The sequence below is a fragment of the Tyto alba genome, unplaced genomic scaffold (assembly GCF_018691265.1).
Source record: "Tyto alba isolate M040663 unplaced genomic scaffold, T.alba_DEE_v4.0 Super-Scaffold_38, whole genome shotgun sequence".
Taxonomy (NCBI): Eukaryota; Metazoa; Chordata; class Aves; order Strigiformes; family Tytonidae; genus Tyto; species Tyto alba.
This window is the reverse complement of record NW_024881313.1, coordinates 33,020,513-33,041,715: the sequence shown is the minus strand read 5'-3', so window position 1 is coordinate 33,041,715 and position 21,203 is coordinate 33,020,513. Positions and strand designations below refer to the sequence as shown.

At 40.0% G+C, this 21,203-nt stretch overlaps 1 protein-coding gene across 4 annotated transcripts in view; it reads left to right on the top strand.

The window, feature by feature from the left end:
- DPP6 (dipeptidyl peptidase like 6) overlaps positions 1–21,203 on the top strand; it is a 559,441-nt gene that overhangs the window by 478,283 nt on the left and 59,955 nt on the right. The window lies entirely within an intron of this gene.

The window sequence follows — 21,203 nt, the reverse complement described above, 5'->3', positions numbered from 1 at the left end:
TGCTGCAAGATCTAGTAAAGGCTCCCAATTTCCCCTCACATGCATTTCCTTGAAACTCTCCCGGAGCTTATGGGAACTACACATTCAAAGCTCCTGACTGATTCATGCTAACAGTGGTTCTGTTCCTTTTCTAGACTTTATAAAGAGAGGAAAGAGAACACAGTAATAAAGAAAAATCTTTTCCATAATTTAATCAGCATCTCACAAAAATCAGAGGGTATATTTAGAACATGTATGGCTGATCTCAGAGGTGGAGTGCTTGGTAGCAGCTGCCAAATCAAATAGTAGTTATTTTGAGCAGTATCTTTTGTCCGTATAGTATTTCAAGCAAGTGATGTAGACACATTTCTTAAGTTTAGAAATACTAATCCTGTGACTCTGGAAGTGGTCTTAATACTGGGAAAATGATAGATAAGTCTATGGAAATGGTGTCTTACCTGATTTGTCTGTGTGCTCAATTTTTTATTGTATAATATGAGAATACTGAGCTTCTGCTTGGAAACAGGAACTCTGATGATCAAATTATACCTGAAATTTAAAAGGGACATTCATAATTAGGCTGAAAGCAAGTAATTCCTAAAATTCCTGTTCAGTGTCACCAGAGAAGGAAATCAGATAACCTAATATTTCACAGTGTAGGGATAACCTTTCCCAGTAATTAGTAGCTCCAAGACATGGTGGGAGAGGATGAGATGATGAATTAGATTGAGTCATCACTGAATTTTTGAAGATACTCTGGATAAATAAATCTCTTGCCAAAAGAATGCTAAAGCCAGGGCTCCAGATGGTAAAAGGGGCCAGCACAAATTATTCCTTTTGGACAAGATATGTGAAGAATCGTTGGGACAGTGAATATCGATTTTAATTTGTTTTTTAAGAACTGTCACGTTTTCAGTCACAAAGAAATATTTCATGGACATGGATAAATTTGCAGTTCTACACATCTGCTATGGAATAAAGAGGGGAAGGGGAGCACTTGGAACTAGGAAATGGTGTCAGATAGTGCCACAAATGCACCCCAGGTCTAAAAATCACTATTTTGTCCTCAAGTACGTGCTGATGTTATTCAGGACTTTTGAGGATGCTGTATGGAATTTGTTCCCTCATTTCTGTGCTTGTTCAGGTGAATTAGAAAAGCCAGTGTGGTGCTTCAGTGACGTTGTCACCATATTAAAGTAGCTAGTTTTCCCCTCTTTTGCATATTGGACATCATTCGGTGTTGCCCATTCAGTACATGTAGCTGTTGTGTAGCACTTAGGAGCGTGCAGTTCCCGGTGAGCCATTATTTAGCTACATGAAAACGTAGGTGACTATTTTTTGGTGCGCCTTTATCTACATGCACATTTATAGCAAACGTGCATAAAATCTGGCCATTTCAGTTGCTGTCAAAATAAGAATGAAGTGCAGCTCTTGGCCTCAGACCTGTGTTTGACGTGGATATTTCCACTGTACATAGTTCTGTTTCAGGGAAGGTGGACTAGATGCAACCTAATTTTGCCTTATTCGTGTTAAAGCAGAGGAAAAGAGCCATAAACTTCACCAGATCATGTCATGAAAGGATTGGTAGAAGCTCCTTCACTTTCTTGCTTTGGCAGAGGTTCCCTTGTAGTAGGGAAGCTCATGTTATAGATTGCATCACCAGGAGCAGACTTCTGGCCCTTCTCAGTTGGCTAAGGTCAGGGAAGATTGAACCATTTACAATGCACATTGTGAATGTCTGCCTAGAAATCAGCAAGCTCCTGAAAACTTTAAAATGTGCTGTTACCTGGACTGGCTTCAAAATCCTGCACTGCACCACGATAAACCTTGCCATCTCTAGCCCAGTCTTTAACCTTTCCTTTCTGCAGAAGGTTGTTTGGAACAGGGCTGCCAGCCAAATGCAACACCTGTCATCCTCTAAATTTTGGATTGCCATCATTCAGGCTTCAGGATGGCTTTTGGAAGGAAAACAGAATATTATTTACTGTGTTCAGTGATCTCCTTGGGGTGGTGGAAGGAAGCCAGATGTCCATCCTGATGTCACTGGTCAGCCAGCAGCTGCCGGTACTCTAAGTCAAGAGGTGTTCAGAGAGTGAAGTTGTGTTTGCCCTGAAAGCTCTTCTTTCACAGAGGTCCTATTTAAAAGTGCATTTCTTCAGGAAGAGCTCTGAGCCTTGATGCTTCTCTTGGCAGCATGCTTGGAGGCTAGCTCAGCTCAGGCCGATAGGGGAAGAGGAAATTCTCCTTTCTAGAATTAGGTACTGTGCTTCCAGATATAATGCCAGCCTGGTCACAGCCAGAGGGAAGGCTTTAACTAAGTCTGAACTGGTTTTATAATGTTTTAGGTAGTTTCTTATAGTTCCATGCAGTCTCTTGCAATTCATTCATTGCTGGATGAAATTGTTTCTTTGTTGGATGGAATCATCCAATCATCATTGGATGATTTCTATATACTTGCAGTAATAGTAAAAATAAAAATGTCATACTCTGCTGTTGCCAGTATTTTTATCTTTTAAAATAAGGCAACACTCATCTGCATTGCAACAAAATGTGAGTGACTTGTTCAGGTCTGCTTCGCTATGTGATTAAAGAGATTATTGAAATTTATATGAAGCTTTTCCTGGAAATAGATTTGCAGTCTGTATAGCAAACATGAGAGCACAAACTGTGTTCAGTTACAGCACTTTAAATCCAGAGTAAGTCTTTTGATCTCTGCAATTTAGTTGAGATGTGCAGCTTCCCACAAAATTTAACCAGCTGCTGTGGTAGAATCTCTTCTTTTTTCCATTGTTATTTCACTGCCACTGCTTTGTCAGGGATACAGTTGCCTCTTCAATTACCTTATGTGAGAAAAGAGCTGCCCAGTTTGCAACCAAATTAGACCAAATTAGTTAGCTACTGTTCTGCTTAAGCAAGAGGACAAGAATAAAAATGAAAAGCAAAATATGTAGATCAGAGTATGAAAGTAGCACCTGGTAAGTATCTGAAAATAGATAGTGTATCACCAAATCGAATATTTTTTTTTTTAATGGTGTATTAAAAGTATATAAAAGAGCTATTAGGGTTTTCTGCTTCTATGTGAGTTCTATTTCTCTGCACCAAAGTCATTTACAGTAGCCTTGGGTTAAAAACTGTCTTGGAGATCTGTGCCCCCATTTTCTGATTATGCTGGTATTTTTAATAACTGATTAGTATACCAGCACATTAAATATTGCAGAATAGATTTTGACCTATGACATGCTAATCTGAAGTCTGGAATAACTCCACAGAAGCTAATAGTGGTGCTCTGGATCTGTACCAGAGTGCTGAATGCAAGGGTCTTGCTGTAATATTTGTGCTTTATGTCCACTACATGGGTTGCAAAGGAAATATCTTAAACTGACATTCTCAGAAAAAAAGAGTGTGAATGTGAGAGAATATTTGCAAATTCTCTCAAACTTGAAAGTTATGCTTTTCCTCCATAAAACCATATTTGTGGTTTGATATGATAAAACACAGAGAATACATTTAGATGATGAAGTTCACTGCAGATAAAACAAAAATGCATCATTCCTGTGTCGTTAGAATTGTGCTTGGGGGCTGTGACACATATAAGAGTCTTCCAGGCTGTAGAATGTTGTAGAAGATTAAAAGAATTGGGTTAATTTGTATGAAAACTATGTGCATTAATATTAGGGGAAAATATATCTGGTAGCACATGTTGCCCACAGATACCACATGGATCTCTGTGCTGGGGGATTTTTAAGAGTGAATTAGACAGATTTTTGTCATAGGTTGTTGAGATAAACACCAATCCTATTTCAGTGCAAGGGGAGGATTAGAAGATTTATTTGGGCTTCTTCTAGACCTACAATTATATGATTTTATGTATAGTTTTGATGGCTTTTTCTGATCTCTTTGCAGTTAGACATGTAGGCTCTGAGATTACAAAGTCACTGCAAGAGTTTTGGAATATTCCTTCAGAGTTTACGGAGTACCTGTTTTTATATACAACAGGGTAAATACACAGAAACTGTTTGTACAATATAAATGTAGGGAATGGAGCCCTCTATCATGATAAATTTACATTTGCCTTGTTATTCCCCTGAGGGAAAATTGGTGGTTTTCTTCTTCTGAGGGTGTCCATGAACTTCTTGTTGAAAAACGTGTTTTAAAGAAAAAACCCCAAGCTTAATACTTTTAAAGTGCTGTAATCAAGAAACAATTAATAGGACAGAAAGAACAACCAAATTGAAAGATAGCCATAGAAATTGTATGCTAGTGAATAATTTCATCAATTTGACCTGAAAAGTAAATTTCAGTAGTTTTTTTTCTTGACATACCTGTTCTTCATTGCTGCAGCCTTGCTTAAAGAAATTCAGCGGCCAGTGCAAAAACTACAGGCTGCTTAAATAGCTGTCCTCTTTGTCTTGCTGCTCCTTGGCCTGCATAAAGAGTATTTGCCATAAGAGATTAAAAAAAAGGCAAAAATAAATATAGGCTGTCCAAATTAGAATGAGTGAAAGCTACATGAAAGGGATGAAAATTCTGCTGAGATATGTGATCCTCACTAGAGAGTTGGCCTACCCATTGTTGTATAATACCAGGAAAATCAAAAGTATGTAAGATCTCCTAGTGTATGTAAGATCTCCTAGTTAAAAAAAAAAAAAAAAAAAAAAAAAGACAACCAAACTGAAATGAGGTTAAATAAATACAACTCCAAATCTTAATACCAGCTGGAAAAATCAGACTGAAAGAGCAGAGGAGGGAATAACCTGTGAAATGCAAAGGATGAGTTACTGCCGAGGTCCGCTGGGGACGAGGGATGCCCCCACAGAGCTGAAGTCCAGTGTTTCCTCCAGCAGAAAAAGCAAGAGGTTAAGTGTTGGTCTGTGAAAACCTTCAATATTCGTATCTGCTGCATGTGCCTGATGTTGCGTGAGGAACGATAACCAACATACTCAGATCCTGGTACTGGGAGAACAAAACCGGTGTTCTGCAGCAGCATTTCAAGACACCAGCTCTTCACTGGACCTCAGACCTTTAGCACATGAGGGTTGTGGGTGTTATACTACAAGGTGCTTTTCAAACTGGGGCAAAGAAGCCCAGTGGTGACTGCCATGTTGATACCTACCAAGACATGGAGGTGACTCTGCCTGGATTTTGCTCTGGATCAGGAGAACTGAAGAACTAGGGGAGATCTTTAAAGCGATCAGATTGACATACCGGCAGTTTCTAAAAGATAAAGCATCCAGGGATTATATCACACTCAACACTCAATTAGTTTATGTTGCTATAAGTAACTAGCATATGGCATAGCTTCTGCACCAACTGTTTTCCAGTCTTCAATGGATACAGGTCTACAGGGGAAATTATGCAACAGTAATTAGAAAAGTGGAGGTAAACAGCATATTTTAAAGATGATCTTAAAACTTTCAGATGGGTAAGTAGTAAAATATAAGTGGCCAGGGATGCATTGGCTGTTGTGTGCCAGTCTGGGGCTACCAGGTGCCTGCAAATGCCACATGTCTGCAACAGGGTGGGTTGCAGAGCTAACAGCTGCTCCTGGTTTTCAGTGGTGCAAAGCAGCCAGCGTGGGACCACAGGAACCAGACCCGGGTGGATGGCAGAACCCTTTGATCACGTCCTGGTATCCTGAGATGGGGGCTGAGGACTGCAGGGACCGAGCAACGCTTGTAACTAGTAGTAGATGTCTTCCTTCAAATCCATGGCAAACAACAGCAGGCGTTGCTCTGACCTGCACCCCACTCCTGCAGCCCTCACCCACATCCACTGGGATTTCTTGGGGTCTGGAAGTGGAGTGATATGTCACAAACCAGGTTGCATTGCCCATCAGGGCAGAGCCAGACCATAGCTACCGTGCCGGGGAGAAGACTGAGGAATAAACACGTGTTTCTACATCTGCTCAGGTCTGTAGCCTCCAGCAAGAACAGCACCAACTGCTTATGTTTTTCCCAGTCTTTTGCCTGCTTTCCACTCTTCCCACTGCAAACTGGGTTTCCTACTCTGAGAAATATTTCCACAGCACAGCCAGGCCATGTAGAGCTGGATTTGACGCCATTCTTCCCAGTTCTTTTCTTCTAAAGGCATCACGGCCATTTCCGTGTTCACCTGTGTCATCTTGGTGCTGAATTTCAGCCAGCTTCTGCTACTGGCTTGACAAGCTATTGTTTGCATACCAGAAAATTATTATTATTAGACTTTTTTTTTTTTTTTTTTTTTTCTGGATAATGACTGAAAAATTGCTGTGCCCTAACATCCAACCATGAGAAGTTTTAAGGTTATGAAAGTTTTTGCATGTCACTCTGCACTGGAAAATTTTAGTCTATTGTTTTGAGTCACATCAAACAGCACAGCAACATAAAATGCTGTTAAGAGACAAATACTGTAATATATTTGTAATTATTTTTAATGCTTCTTATTAATAAATTCCTTAATTGTGGAATTTGAAGGAATCTCTTACCACTTTTAAGGGATTTTTGAGATTTTCATGGGAATGGGAGCAACATATAGTACCAAAGCAAGCTATCAAGTGCTCTGTGTTTTTATCCATAAAATTTCCTGTGATGTAGCTAGGTCTCCTAGACGGTTTTGCAACTGTAGTCGCCATATGGATGTAAGCTACACAAAGGAAACATTTACTCTTTTTCTCACCTGGTACTGATTATACAGCAAAGGGCAACCACTGCAGTCTGTTGGGCAGAGTATTTGAATTCCAATCTATTAGCAGAAAAATATTTCCCATAATTCACAGAAAAGTTCCAGAAAAGGAGATGTAAAATTCACAAATACAATCTCACTTAGTATGTACTATTTATATGTTAGATCTGGAGGAAAATTATACAGTTAAGCACAAGTCGATACCTCTAACAAATGTATATGCTCCTTATACTCAGCTTCAAGATGTTTTTTTTTCTTTTGAGTGTTTCCACTGACTTACATAGTGCTGTATTCTTGCATATAACCAATTAGGCCTTAAATCTGTGGTGCTTTGGTTGGGGATGAGAGAATAATACCTTTCTACTGAGACCTGGTAATAGTTGCATTCCAATCTGAGAAGTATCAACACTTCTTCAAAAATGCAGAAAAAAGTTTTACATCGTACTTTAGATCTAGACTATCTCTACATAGCAATTTTAAAATTAAATAGTAACAAATAGATGGTGGTGGGTTTTTTCTCATTTTCTCAGTAACACGGGAATTTAAAATGAAGACTACAAGTTTAGTCCTTAGTGTGGTTTACAGAGATGTCATCTCTCATGGATCACCTTTTCTTATGCATCTGTAATGCCTTTCCAGGCTGAATCTTTTACTGTTTTATTTTGTTGTGGTTGTTATGTACATATTCCTAATTTTTCTTTTTTGTGTTTCATGTATTCTTTTTTAAACTGATTTTAAATCATTTGAGACTTTTTTTTTTTTTTCCCAATTCCAATGAGGCAACAAAAGCAACATGACTAAAGGAGAGAGGTGCTCTCTTGGACAGAAAGAGTTAATACAGAAGGGCATATGAATGCTTGTTGGCAAAAAGGAATAGTTCCAGAATGATCTTCAAAACTTCATTAGAGGTCTGAGAAACATGCAATGTTGTATTAGCTGAAAGAAAAACTCTTATATAACCGGGTTTAATGTCCTTGGAAATGTTGCAGGGTTTATTTGAAAAATAAACCCAACAATACTCTATTAAATTTATAGAGGAAATAGAAAGCAGAAACTCAGAAGACTGTAATTGCCACCTACAAATATAATCATTAGAGTGAGTAAGAACTAATGAAGGAGGAAATCAGAGGCAACTCACCTCCTTAGCAGGAAGGTGGAAGTTACATTGCCACCATGTGGTAAGAGTATGGAGGGCTAGGAGCAGCTGCCTTCACCATCAGGATTTGATAGAAGTGCTGCAAACAGTCAGAAATCTGCATGATTTGCTGGAAAAATATAGTATGCAAATAGCATCCTGATGAGAAGGAAGCGATGCAAGATGAAATCCCATTTTCCTTTTGATTAGTGTGTATGGTTGGTTCATTGGTAGTTGTGTTTGTGGGGGGTTTTTTGACTTTAATTTTGATTCAAAACTTACACAAAATATTCAGTGGAAAAGAAAAATGAGCAGAGTGCAGAAAATAATTTTTAAAAAGTTTTCTTTTTAAAATGAGGTCATTTACAAGCTTTTATGAGTACAAAAATCCATTATTCTGTTGCATGTCTTCTTGAAATCATCTCCAAAGTTCCTGCATTAATTTTGCTTTTTCTCAAATTCTTCTGATAATCCTGGGATACTTCCCAGTTCTATCACATTTAGAAATATAAGCCATAGTGTTTTACAAAGAACTTTTTAGAGCACACTATATAGAAACAGAAGTATTTTTCAAATGGGAAGTCTTCCAGTTCTGCCTACAGCAGGATTTGGGATTCACAAAAGTGTGTCAGCTTGTTCTTTCCCCCCCCCCAACTTTAGATCATAATTCTCTGTGGCGTGACAACTGGTTGCTGTAGAAATTATTAGGATTCAGGAGCATGATTTCACAGCCTGAGTCGGATGAGATTTTCACAATCCCCTTTTTGATCAGATTAACACTGGCCCCTGAGCTGACCCACAGCCAAGGAGAGCCAGGCGAGCCTCTCCTCCCAGACCAGGGATTGCTGATGGCCTCACTCGCTTTCCCTTCGGAGAGGCTTGTCCTGCTCCACTGCAAGGTCCAATTCTTGTCTTCACTGTAGTGTGAGCCTTCCTCTTGTCTCTGATGTGTGTAACATCACTTGCATGGGGGTTGTTCAGGTGTCAGTGCAACAAAATGCTTAAACTTCATGCTAAATAAAGCGGTCGCCTTTGTAAGAACAGCTCTCCTCCTTAGCACCCACACACTTGTAGCTGAAATACAAGAATGGCATTAAATGAGCATCACAGATGACACAGCTATATCTCTTGGTACATGTCTAATTAGGACCTTCGCTGAGGAAATTATTCTGTCTTGATATTAATGCTTTTTGCAACTGTCAATTAATAAAAGTTCACGTAATGTCCTGGTAGAATAGGAACTATTACCATCTTTTTAGAAACAGGCAAACTGAGGCACAATTATTGACCTGGTTTTAGATGAGATTAGAGAAATTGGGACACAAAACTGAGGTGACATTCTCACCTTGGGCCCTAGACACCAAATAAAATGCAGAGCATCACACAAACCCCCGAGATCTGGCTGTTCTCAACACGTACCTGGGATCACTGACAGCACAGACCCCTGGCAGGTCCCCTTCAGGTTTGATCACGGGGTACAAGGGATGCACGACTGGAGAGGTGTGTCTGCGTGATTCACTGTGCAGGAAGGCTGGGCTGGTCCCAAGTGATTTCAACAAGAGCAGGAGCCTTTACAGCCCATGGGACACCCTAGGAGCAGAAGGCAAATGTCTGCTGTTAAAGTTGCCCTAGTTCTGCCAGGCTATTACTTCTAGTTCACATTGTGGAGGGGCTGATGGACTCTTACCTGACTTGAAAATTCCAGAAAAATAAGAGCAAATCACTTCTGTTTTTACACATATGACTCACAAGCATTTGCCTCCTACATTAGTTTTGTTTTTCCTCAAAGTTGAGTCATTGTCTTGTATTTGATTTAACAATAGCAGGAGGGAGAAAAAAAAAAAAAAAAAAGAAAGAAAAGGAATCAGCATTGGTTGCTACTGTGTAAGAAAAAGCAGTTCTTTAAAGGAGGCTTTCAAGATTAAAGATTTGAGAAACTGGTAAGAAATAGAACCAAAGAAAAACAGCTCCTAAAAGCAAAACATTATGTTTTCATGCTATTGTGCTTTTAAAATTGAAGGCAACAGTCTGAAAACAGACATCAAAATAAATCTTACTTGATGGGAATTATCTGAAGATCATTGTATTTATTGCATTTGTTTTGATTTTCCAGTCTCTACCTCAGACTGTAGGCACAGAGATGACTTGAAAGATCCGATATCTCATTTTAAAAATTAAACTTCACTTGATTATTGAACTGACCCCTAGTAACCCAGAGACTATTATGTATTATTTTGGAGTATCACCAACAGGCTAGAAATCGTGAGAACAGGCCGGGAGGGAAGAGCTGTGTCCCCAGTAGTTTAACGGTTTCAGGTGTGATAACCGAGGCTGTGCTGCCCCTCGGAGGCACGGCACAAAGTTGCAGTACATGAGGAAGGAAAGGATTAATTATGGTGCTTTAAAAATATCTTGGGTTTTTTTTCTCTTCTTCCTCCCTACCCTTCTCCCCCAACACTCTGTGTGTTGCCCGAAGGTCTATATGTGTGGAGGCTCTTGGTAAAGGTCTAAAAGCCCTGTGATTTAGCGCTTCTTGCCCAGATTGTGTTATGTGTGATGATACCCTGGAAAAATAATTTTCCAGCCAGATGTATGTATTTTAGGAACCTTTCTTGCTTCTCAGCTCCTTTCTCTAATACTTGACATCTGCTACAACTGTGGAGGTCTCATCAGCTATTGAGGGTAAAAGAAAAACTGGTGGGATGGGAGGGTTGCCCATTTTAGCCGGGTCTGTCAGTGAAGCTCCTGCTCCGGCTCATGGGCACTACTGATAAACACCAGACCTGGACCAGCGGTAGGAGAAGTTGACATCCTTCTGCTTGTACAGCTCGAGTGACAACACATTGATTTTGAACAAGAAGTTCACTTCTGCCCACTCATGAACTCAGGGTTCTTTTAAAACCGCCTTTCTTGGAATTGTTGAACACAGTTAAAATGTTACTTTGTTTGAATAAGACCACCACGAGCCTGCATATGAGGCATCTCTTGGTAAGAGCCTACCTATGAATTTTGGGCATCTGATTTTGGCCTTACTAATGAGAAGAATTTGAACTGGATGCTGACCTGTCAAATAGTGAACCAGGAAAGCATGGCATGCATCAGAAATGTTTCAGTGCTTTTGTGAGATTAAAACTATGCAAGACAAAATAATAACCCCAAAAAGAAGAAACAATAACTTTAACGGACTTGTTTCTGGCTCCATTAGCAGATAACAGATGAGAGGTGGGAGTAGTAAGGCAGAAATGCAGACGTAACAACAATTTTCTTCTAGTGTGAGCTGCCATTCGGAAGTGTTGTAGTACATGATCTACTCATTACTGAGGCCCAAGATTATCTTTAATGAGCAGATGAAGCAGCACAGCACTGCTGAATGGCACCTCATCCTGAAGAGATGTTGCAGGGAGAGTGGAGAAGCCAAGAGGTATGTTTTCCTCCATCCCACTGAGCCTTCAAAAAGGCCACTGCAGAATCCAGTCCTGGCACAGCTCCTTTTCCTGGGAGAGGAAGAAAGCAGCAACATGAGGGATGTAGCCACGTTGCTCAAAGCCCAAGCACTGTCCCTGACTAAGCATATTAGGATTAAAAGAGCCAACCTTTCTGGTCCCTTCCCAGAACTGATGTTCAGCTGCATGAATTGTTTGCTTGGACTGTGTAGAAATTACAAATACAAGTCCACCAAGTGCTTGGTAATAGACAGCAGATCACAAAGCATTTGGCTTTGGTTCCAGCAAAATAACATTCCCGGGACATCCAGAGACTGTCCCTGATCAGCACTGTCCATGTTTGACCTATTCTTCTCCCCCAGGAAAAAGTATACATTTGAAAGCACAGGTTAGAGATGATTTAGAGGAGAAACTAGCCCTCTGCCTTCAATGCAGCAGGTAAAATGTGCCTGAAGATCAAGTCTCACTTCTGCTGTCCGACTTTACTTCATTTTAAGCTTGTAGTTTAGATTAGTGGAAACAGAGTACACTTTGCTGACCACTTGAAAAGGGAAAGAAAGCATAAAACAGTTGCTTGGGTTCACAGTTTTCTGGAGTAAATGTCTATTTTTGATTTCAAGTGGAAACTAATTAATCATGTAGTGCATTCACAGGTATGAAAGTAGTAGATTTGGCTCCTTCAAACACTAAGTCCTTAGTGGACAAACATAACTGTTACATTTCTTTATATTACACTGAAAACCAAGAATTGGATCCTTAGTATAGATCACTAGATACATTATTTATACTAGATATGGATTTGAACTTAAAACTGCACTAAGCTCTGAGTACACAAAGGCACAGGGAGATGATTTACAGGCAATTAGTCAACCAGGTGGTTGTGTTTATAGCAGTATATCATGGTCCCTTTTTCAGTTCCTGAACATAGATCTTCAAAACAGAAACCAGACATCCTGTTAGCATTCCTTAAAGAAATGATTTTCAAACTGAAAAATAGTAAAAAACTATGTAATCACAATGTAACCATGCTTTCAGTATTTTCACATACTAGTGGAGTCCTACTAAGCCTCATGAGTATGAGGCCTCACACCTAACACGCCAAGAACATAATTGGGATTTATAGCCACAGACTGGAGCCCACGATCTTCAGGGGTTGGAGGGAATGAGAGAGAAATATCACTCTGAAGAAGCCCAAAGAGTAAATCACAGTCTCCCTCTATGGTGGACGTCCCCACACATGGGTCTCTGTCCCCATGGGAGCAGGGCAGAGTACCCACCTCAGGGACTGCTGCAGCCGTGCATCAGTGGGAAGGAATGTCCAACCAGCCCAGAGCTGCTGTGTGTTCCAGGGGGAAAGTTACCAGGAAAAGATGAAAGGCATCCAAGGAAGCCTTAGAAAGAAAGGACAATATATATTAAAATTGGCATCACCAAGTGTAACCCACATCCAAATAGTCCAGGAAAAACATGACTTAGAAAATTACTTTAGTGATAAACAATAAAAGGCAAGGAGTTCAGCTGGGCAGTTTTGGTCCTACTCAGCAAGGACGGTGGTATTTTCTTTGCAATTTGATAACATTTGCCATCGAAACATTTTGAGGCATTTCAAAGCACGTATTTCACAGTCTGGTGGTGGGTAGGTACTTGCCAGCTTGGTATATCCTAGTGCGCCTAGTGTTAAGCAAACACCCCACAAAACCAGGGAATAATGAGATATCAGTCAGCTGTGATCTCAACACAGCAGCACTGCTAATGTCATGGATGTCATGGTAAAAATATACCAGTGGAAAAAGAAGCTGTTCTAATGAGGGTTTTTTTATGTGGGAATTGTCCTCAATACTAAATAGGAAGTGTTTAAGCATAGAGCAGGCTATGAGGGCCTTGGAAATGAAGATTAGTCTGTGTTAGATGCTGTGAGCTGTTAGGTAGATAAAAATGGAGCCATCTCCATCCTACCCGTAAATGCAACAGATAAAGAAGAGAAAGGGGGAGGGTATTTTTTTCCAAAGCCGCCCTTAATCAGCAAAAAACAGCAGACAAAATTATCTTTGGTAGATGGGGATTTGTGGAGTATGGGTTACATTTATTATCTGATAGGTTATAATCTTTATTATAATTTCCGGTATTTGCCTGCTACATCCTAAGGAACAATACGAGCTGGATCTAGTGTGCGTCATTTATAACTCTGTGCATGTCATTTATATGGTAATGGGGGAGTTTCCCCTCATCCCCAGTGATTTCTGCAAAATTCTACATGCTGATTCTCAGTATATTTAGCTTACTCCAGAGTAAATTAAAATGCACATTCATGATCTCTGAACAAAGCAGGCAAGGATAATTAGTAATTTGATACTGTTCTGTACAACACAATTCAAAGTAATACTTATAATTTGAAGTTAATTAATCAGGGTTTTTTTTTCCTTAAAATTCTTAATTGCCTTTCTATTATATTCATTTTTAATAAGTTTTTCTCCTAGCAGTTTTAGATCCAATTATGTAGACAATTTCTTTTAGCTGTTATTGCATGACTGTGTGTGTGTGTTTATATGTACCTTTCTATGCATTCTGGTTTTTTTTTTTTCAGAAATTTTTATGTGCTGGTTTATGGATGAGGTTTTTGTCAGCTGAAATTAAAAAGCTGAAAATAATGGAATCGGTGTACAACTATGAGAAACAAGATACAACAGGGAATAGAAAACTCAAATCAATACAACAGAATTAAAAAAAAAAATCTAAATCTCTGGAATTACACTGCCAGTATGAATAGTTAACCTCATCTGGTATTTAATTCACTATCCAATTAAAACTCTCATTAGACGACTCTAATTGTTGTAGCTTTAAAGTAAAACCAGCAGTCGTTAGAGACACAAACTTTGGACTCTCCAAGGAAATTAAAATGGTCATAAATTCAAAACTAAAAATGTTAGTGAATGTAGACCTATGTGGAGGTTGTGCCTGTGATGAGGAACATGTCGCGGACTGGACCCTTTCTGGGCAAGGTTCTGAGAGCTTGGTGCCCCACAAACCCCAGAAGCTCCCCTCTCATGAGCAAGAGCTGGGCGGCACCACCTTGCTCACCCCACTGCTGCCCCTTTGAAGGCCCTCAAACCCTTCATGCTCTGCAAATGTGAATGGAAACACTCCCAATAGCTTCCTTTCCACCTCCCTCCACTCCACTAGAAGAGAAGGCGTTTGGGCAAGTGCTTAGTGCCTTAATGTAAAGGGCTTTTAAGTGGCGGTTGCAGAAATGTTGTTCACTGCAAACTGATTTATGCTTTGCCAGCATTTCCCTATCGGGCATTCTGCATCCACAAAAATGAGGTTTATTAACTATCTCACTTACTTACGGGAGTTCCTGGGCTGTGGATGTTGATCAGAGTCACACAGACTTGGTGCCCTTGCCCTAGGTGCGGGGTACCATGTGGCTCTCCCTCTTGTCATAGTGCAGCAGGAGACATCATCTGTACCCAAAGCATCTGTAACTATCTTCTGAGCATTAATAGGGTTTAGTTTGAGGTCTGCAGCTCCCTGGAGAGAGGTGGGGTAATTCCACGTGGTCCAAGGAAGGTGACTATGCAACCTTTTCCCAGTAGATTTAGAATTACTACACAGTAGTCCGTAGCTCAAAAAATATTGAAAAAAAGTAAGTATTTCCTGATAGTAGAGGTAAAAGAGATTTTGATGGGTGGACATTATCCTACAGGTATGTTTGTCTTTTCTGTGTGCTTACCTGAATCCATACTGGACGTCCTTTAAGACTTGCATGTGGAAAGAGCAGAATTTCTGTTCAACATGCAAGTGCCACCACTTTGATAAATACAGTCAAACAACACCGATCCATCAGAGCCATAGCCTTATTATATGCCATTACTTTCATTAATAATAAATGTTTCTGTTATTTAATAAGAGTATTTTTTCCTGAAATACTACTGTAAGCTAATTTGAATTCTGTTTTTATCCTGCTCTCTTTTTTATTATTCCTGGGTAACTCTATTGATCTCAGAGGTTCCTCTGATTGTTCAGTACTGTAAAATCAGATTCAGCCTCTGAGTCATTACTGAGCTAAATCTCTCAGTTAGCCAGATCCTGAATCACTGTTCAGGTTGAAACCTCTGGGAATGTTGCCATAGAAGGGCAATACAAACTCTACGTTGTTTTTTAATGGCTGTTCAATGACTGTAGCAGTTTAAACTGGGTAAAAAAAGTTGGAGCTAAGCTAAATTCAGTCAGTGTGCTACAATTCCCATTTTATAAAGCAGGACTGTATTTTGCAATATTAACTAATGTTTATTAGCTCTCATGCTAGGTGAGTAGCAGGAGCTGCTCAGGGTGAATAAATCATACAAATAATTCATGTGAAAGACAGCTTGCGCAAGTGCTGATAAAAGTCCATAGGGTTGAAGAATCAAGTTCTTTAATAGCAATGTCAGGCTGTTCAGTCTTCTTATCTCTCATATTTCTTTATGAAACATTAGAAGAGAATGCTTTTGGGCACTTGTGTTCTTGAACTATTGCAATCATCTAATGAATTTTTGATAGTCAAATTCAGAGTGTTTTGTGATCACTAACTTTATTGATATGCCCGTAGCTATTGAAATGGATCCCCTGTGTCAAGGCTGGCTGTTCATCTTCTTCCTATCATAAAACCCATAGATTAGTTGGGAAGAACCTGTAACTTTTAATTTAAAGGAAAGGTGAAGTGGAAGCTACTTGAGCAGGTTTGAATAGAGTAATATTCAGAATATAATGAAAGCCTTGATTTGTCTCACTGCATTGCACAGATAAGCAAATTGTATTTCCAGCCATAGCAACCTGTTAAGTGGCAGAGGAAAAAAAAAAAAAAAAAAAAAAAACACCAAAAAAAAAAAAAACCCCAAAAAAAAAAACTTGACTGTAAGGAGTCCTACTGAATCCAGTCAATTGGGCAACATGAATTCTGTCTTGTCTAGGTCCTTAGCAATTGAAAAGGTACGATATGACCTTGCAATGAACATTTACCCACAACAATGAGCTGCAGTACAAATTACTCAGAAGGCTTTTGCTGGGAGAAGTTTCTACAGATTTAGTGCCTAGCTAACAGGCTTTCAGGGAGAGCTGACAACAGGCTGTGGGTCTATGTTTATGCCAGGTGATGGAAAAATATGTTCTTACTATGCATTAGTGGCATACAGCAGCGTGCCACTGCAGACAGGTTCTCTAGATGTATTTATTCTTTGGAGTGAGCATTAGAAGCAGGAATATCTGACTATATGATCTCTAAGTAGTATTCTACTTTCATAATTCAGTCCCCATTTTCATTATTACATCTGGACATCCTGACAGATCACAGACTTGCCTGTGTTGATGAAATGTCTTCATGTCCACCTAGCCAGGATGGTCCAAGAGGTTTTTACTGTGGCTGAGACTGACTCACACCACCAAAGGATGAAAATTGGTAATTGCTAGGAGCTATTGTGCGCATTAATCATTAATCCTTTTGAAAGCAAACAACTAAGGATTGCTAAGGATGGTGCACAGGGGAGAAAAATCCAGAAGCACAGACAAGGAAACTTCTGAAAAGAGCAGAAGGAGGATGTGGAGGCAACTTAGTGTTGTTCTGCTGTGTTTGTCCAAAGAGGAGAGTGTTTATTGCAAAACAGGCCCCAAAATACTGATGTGCCCTCAGGATAGTATGGCATGGTGTATAAGAGATGGGAGCCCTCCTGCTGTGGTTGCTCTGGAGGGGATGCCAGCAGCTGCTTGTTGCTCCTGATGAAGACACAGAGTCCATGTGGGATGCAAGGGACAGCTCCTCTCCATGGCCTTTTGCGCCTCAAGTGGGATTTGTACAGCTGAGTGTACCCAGTGTGCCAGGATGTGAAGGTGGCCTGGAGGATCCCCCCAGCCCGTCTTGCCATTTCTGAATAGCAGAATTCTTCTCTTACCTGTGAGAATCTGCTTGCACTTCTCAGATGACATCACACACTTGTATGCATCTGTTTTGTTAGGGTGTGGGGGTTTTTGACAAATCCGTTTGTATGAATGAGAGAGATATTAAACATTTGTGATTTATTAGTTATTACAGCCTGAGCCCGGCCTTCTGTGTGTATTCTGGTAGGAGGTGCAGAGCTGTACCTGAGGACAGGATCAGTCTGGTAGTCAATACTACCAGCATTTTGAAGCCCCCAAGCACTCAGAGAGCAAAAAAGGTCTGGCAGCTACTTGTCAATAACCTTGTAAACAACACCCCAATGCCCTGACTCATATAACAACTATAGAATCCTTTAGTGTTGGAAACACAACAAATTAGGAGAATCGATGGGCATGGGGAAAAAAAAAAAAAAAAAAAAAAAAAAAAAAGAAAGGCAGTAAACCAGCAGTTTTGATGTGAGCAAGATGAGTAGCCTCAGAATGTCTCTTCTGTCTGTCAGCAGCTTGATGCTATCCTAACATGATCTCAGTCCTGTTTCTTGAGGAGAGGTGTCCTACAGACCATCCTCAGAAAAACAGTGGTGGGTATTGCTGGTCGTTGGGACTATGGATAAGGAGCCCAGGTTGGAGTGTTCAGGATTTGGTGAGGCTGGCTGGCAGTGTTGCCTTTGGTGTGCACGCCCTGGCTCTGCTGGATGCTGTTTGCTCTTCATCCCTACGTCATTCCCTCAGGGTTCCTTGCCAGGTATCAGAGAGCATCCAGTGGTGACATGTCTTCTGCTGGAGCAAGACAGCTTGTTGCTACATTGAACCACCTTCATCTCACAGAAGCAAAAGTGGACCACAGACCATTTGCCTTCAGATTTCAAGGGCTTTGTCTGTTTGCTGAGCTTGGGTTTGGCGTAAGCCACGCAGCAGCTCTGAGGCCTACATGAGAGATGTGGAGGTAAGACATGACTTTGCTGATCCCACAGAACACGTGAAGAGGCCCATGGGGTTGTCCTCAGTGCCCAGCGTGAAGCACCCACTGAAATGAGCTTCTCTCCAGGACCTCAGCATCTGGGCACAGGGAGGCAGAAAGCACTGGCCAAATGCTTGCCTGCTCTCTCAACACAATGTTTTGCAGGAGCAAGGGGCTGCAAGGCTGCATGAGTGGAAAACAACATATGTTCAAGCATTTAAACCTCATGACTAAGGGGAAATTAATGACATTTGCAGCCCACACCTTCCTTGTGCTTGAGGAGCTGCAAATCTCCTGGCTGGGCTTCTTTCCCTGAGATGAGGGGCTGCCACCTTCTCACGGCTGCCGAGCACATGGGAGCTCCTTGCCTGTGTCTGTTCAGCTCCACAGCTGTATAATGCTGCTGCTATCAGGCGGTGAGATTTTTGGATCAAGGATTTGATGTTTAAAATGTGCTCTCTAAAGCATGTTCTCAAAAACACCATGAAAGCAAGTAATATTTTATTCTTCATAAGTCTGTCAGTGGCAGAGGAAGCTTTGTGTTTTGAGTAGGAATAAAGGGTGTCTTGAGTGAGCATTACAGCTTAGGTTTTCTTAAGGATCTCTTGGATGATGGCACAAATGCCTTGAGAATGGTTGTTGTCTGCATACAGGGACAGGAGTTTGGGCTCAGCCAAAAAAAATTTTTTTTTTTTTTCTACAAAAGGTTGTTGGATTGTTTAGCGGCCCTGCAAAATTACTTTTTTTCCACCTGACTCAATTAGACAACTGTGAAAGAGGATTAATTGCACTGAAATCAATACTGCTGCAGGGCTGTTGCTGACATCAGCACAAAATAGTGTCAACACAGGAAAATGTAGATAGAATATAGTAATATAAAAGAGTTTTATACTATTTGCATATACATAACTACTTTCACATCCATTTTATTCCTATTACAATGACTTAATGGAAATCAGTGTAGATCGACACTACAGCAACCAAAAGAAAAAATTGCTTGCATATATATGAAAGATGGCACAGCGGTCTTCTAAAGCCATCCCCGAAACACATGTCAGTGAAGGCTGATACAAACAATGTGCTTTCCCTAACTGGGTAAAAATACTTGCTTTCAAACTATGCAATAGTAATCGATTTGGACGTGTGATTGGTGCTTTGAGATGATCTAATAATTGATTTTAAAACAGATGGCAGTTGTCAAATAAGCTTTTGTATTTATTTGATGTTTCTATGAGAACCCTTGGGGTTTTACTATCTCAGAAGTCTTTGTTTTCTCCTTTCCTAGACCCTCTTTCTGTTCTCTGATCTCTATTCTTCTTATGTTCTTTTGATGCTTTCTACTGACAAATTCTTTTGAGATTTCTTTCCTAATGTAAGTCATGGACTTTATGTTAGGCTTTAATTTAATTTTCTTTAAAATTCCTTTTTATTAACAGTTTTAATAAAACAGGAAAATTTCTTCAGCACACCAAATACTTAATGATATGAGCATCAGCTAGAGTACAACACACAAACTAAACCATTGATTATGATCCCTGGAATTGCAGCACTTTACCACATCAGCAATAAATAACATAGAAGAGGAAGTTCCCTCTATCAGACAAAATCTTGCATAATACTTTATGTACAAATTAAAATATTATTAAATTAATGGATCTGTTGACAGAAAACTAGCTATGTGTGTGTGTGTGTGTGTGTGCATGTATCTATATCTACTCAGAGGAGAATCAAGCTATTAATTATCTGTCTTTGTCTTCTGTGGGCATAACAGTAATAATATTGTTTTGATTTCCTACTGAAGAAAAAAATGCAATGTCTGGAACAAGAAGAGAATTTTAATTGTATAAAAGAAATTGATTTATTTAATAAGTAAAATCTCATAATTGCCTCTACCCTTTGCACCCTTATTTTGACCTCTTGAGATGATGCGGAAAGGCTCTACTTTTCTAGATGCAGTTAAAAAACCCTTTCTGCTCAGTCTCCAAGGATACCTCATCAGCTGTTATAAAAGGAAGTTACTTTTCTGAAGTTAATGACACTGCAGTTTTTAACTGCAGCTCATCTGTATAGCTTCACCAAGGGTGGACACACCATTCAGATCTCTTGTTAAGCTGCATGTGTCATTTATGTGTCATTTTTTCTTGGAAGAGAAAAGGTTAGTTTCTTTGCATTCATTGTAATATTTTTCCTGGGCATTCTTAGTAGTAGATGTTAGCAGTTAAATGTTGAAAAGCTCTTAGGACCAGTTGTTCACGGACTTGCTCACTCCTGTAGAAGGGCTTTGTGTGCCCCCACCAGTGGGGCTGTGTTGGTTTGATTACCACTGCACTCCCAATGAGGGGTGGCAACATGGACACATGGGCATGGGCACATCTGGAGGATGGCTGTGGAGTGGTGGGATCCTGCCTTGCACAGAGCAGAAGCATGTGGGTGGCCAAAGGAAAGTGGCTGATCAGAGTGGTGTCTCTAGCTGTTTTCGTTGTACATGAGAACTGGGGAATTGATGCTTGTAAATTAATAGCCTCTGTGGGTAAATTATACAGCTAATACAGCTACATGCCTCTGTTGACTGTGATGACAGAAAAACAAATACTTTTCTTCATTTGAAATTAATTCTTTATTCCTTTTTCTTAGTTTTTCCTCCTGACATCATATTCATTCTTCTTTTTTTGGAAGTGATAGAAAGGGATTGCGATGGTACCTGTCAGAGGACTGGTCTGTCCAAGCATCCTTGTCTTGTGAAGTCTCTGTTTCTGTTAACTCACAATTGCAAATTACAAATTATTTGTGGTGACTTCAAAAGCTGAAAGAAACTGCTAAGCTACCAAGGGATTTCCCAGTCAGTCATTAGTGAAGGCTTTCATATCATATCATCATATCTTATCATATCATTCGTTGAGAAGTTTGTTACCCAAAGTAGGATACAAGTCCCCATTTCATTGCTCTTGCAAGTATTGCTGGCATGAACTCAAAGTTTGAAACAAGCAGACACTTCCTTTACTTTTATACACATGCTGAGCTAGTTTGGGATAACACACCTAGTAGAAATGTCCATCCAATCTCTGATCAACTGTGCAGTCCACCCAGGGATTCCCTTTATGGTATCACAGCCAAA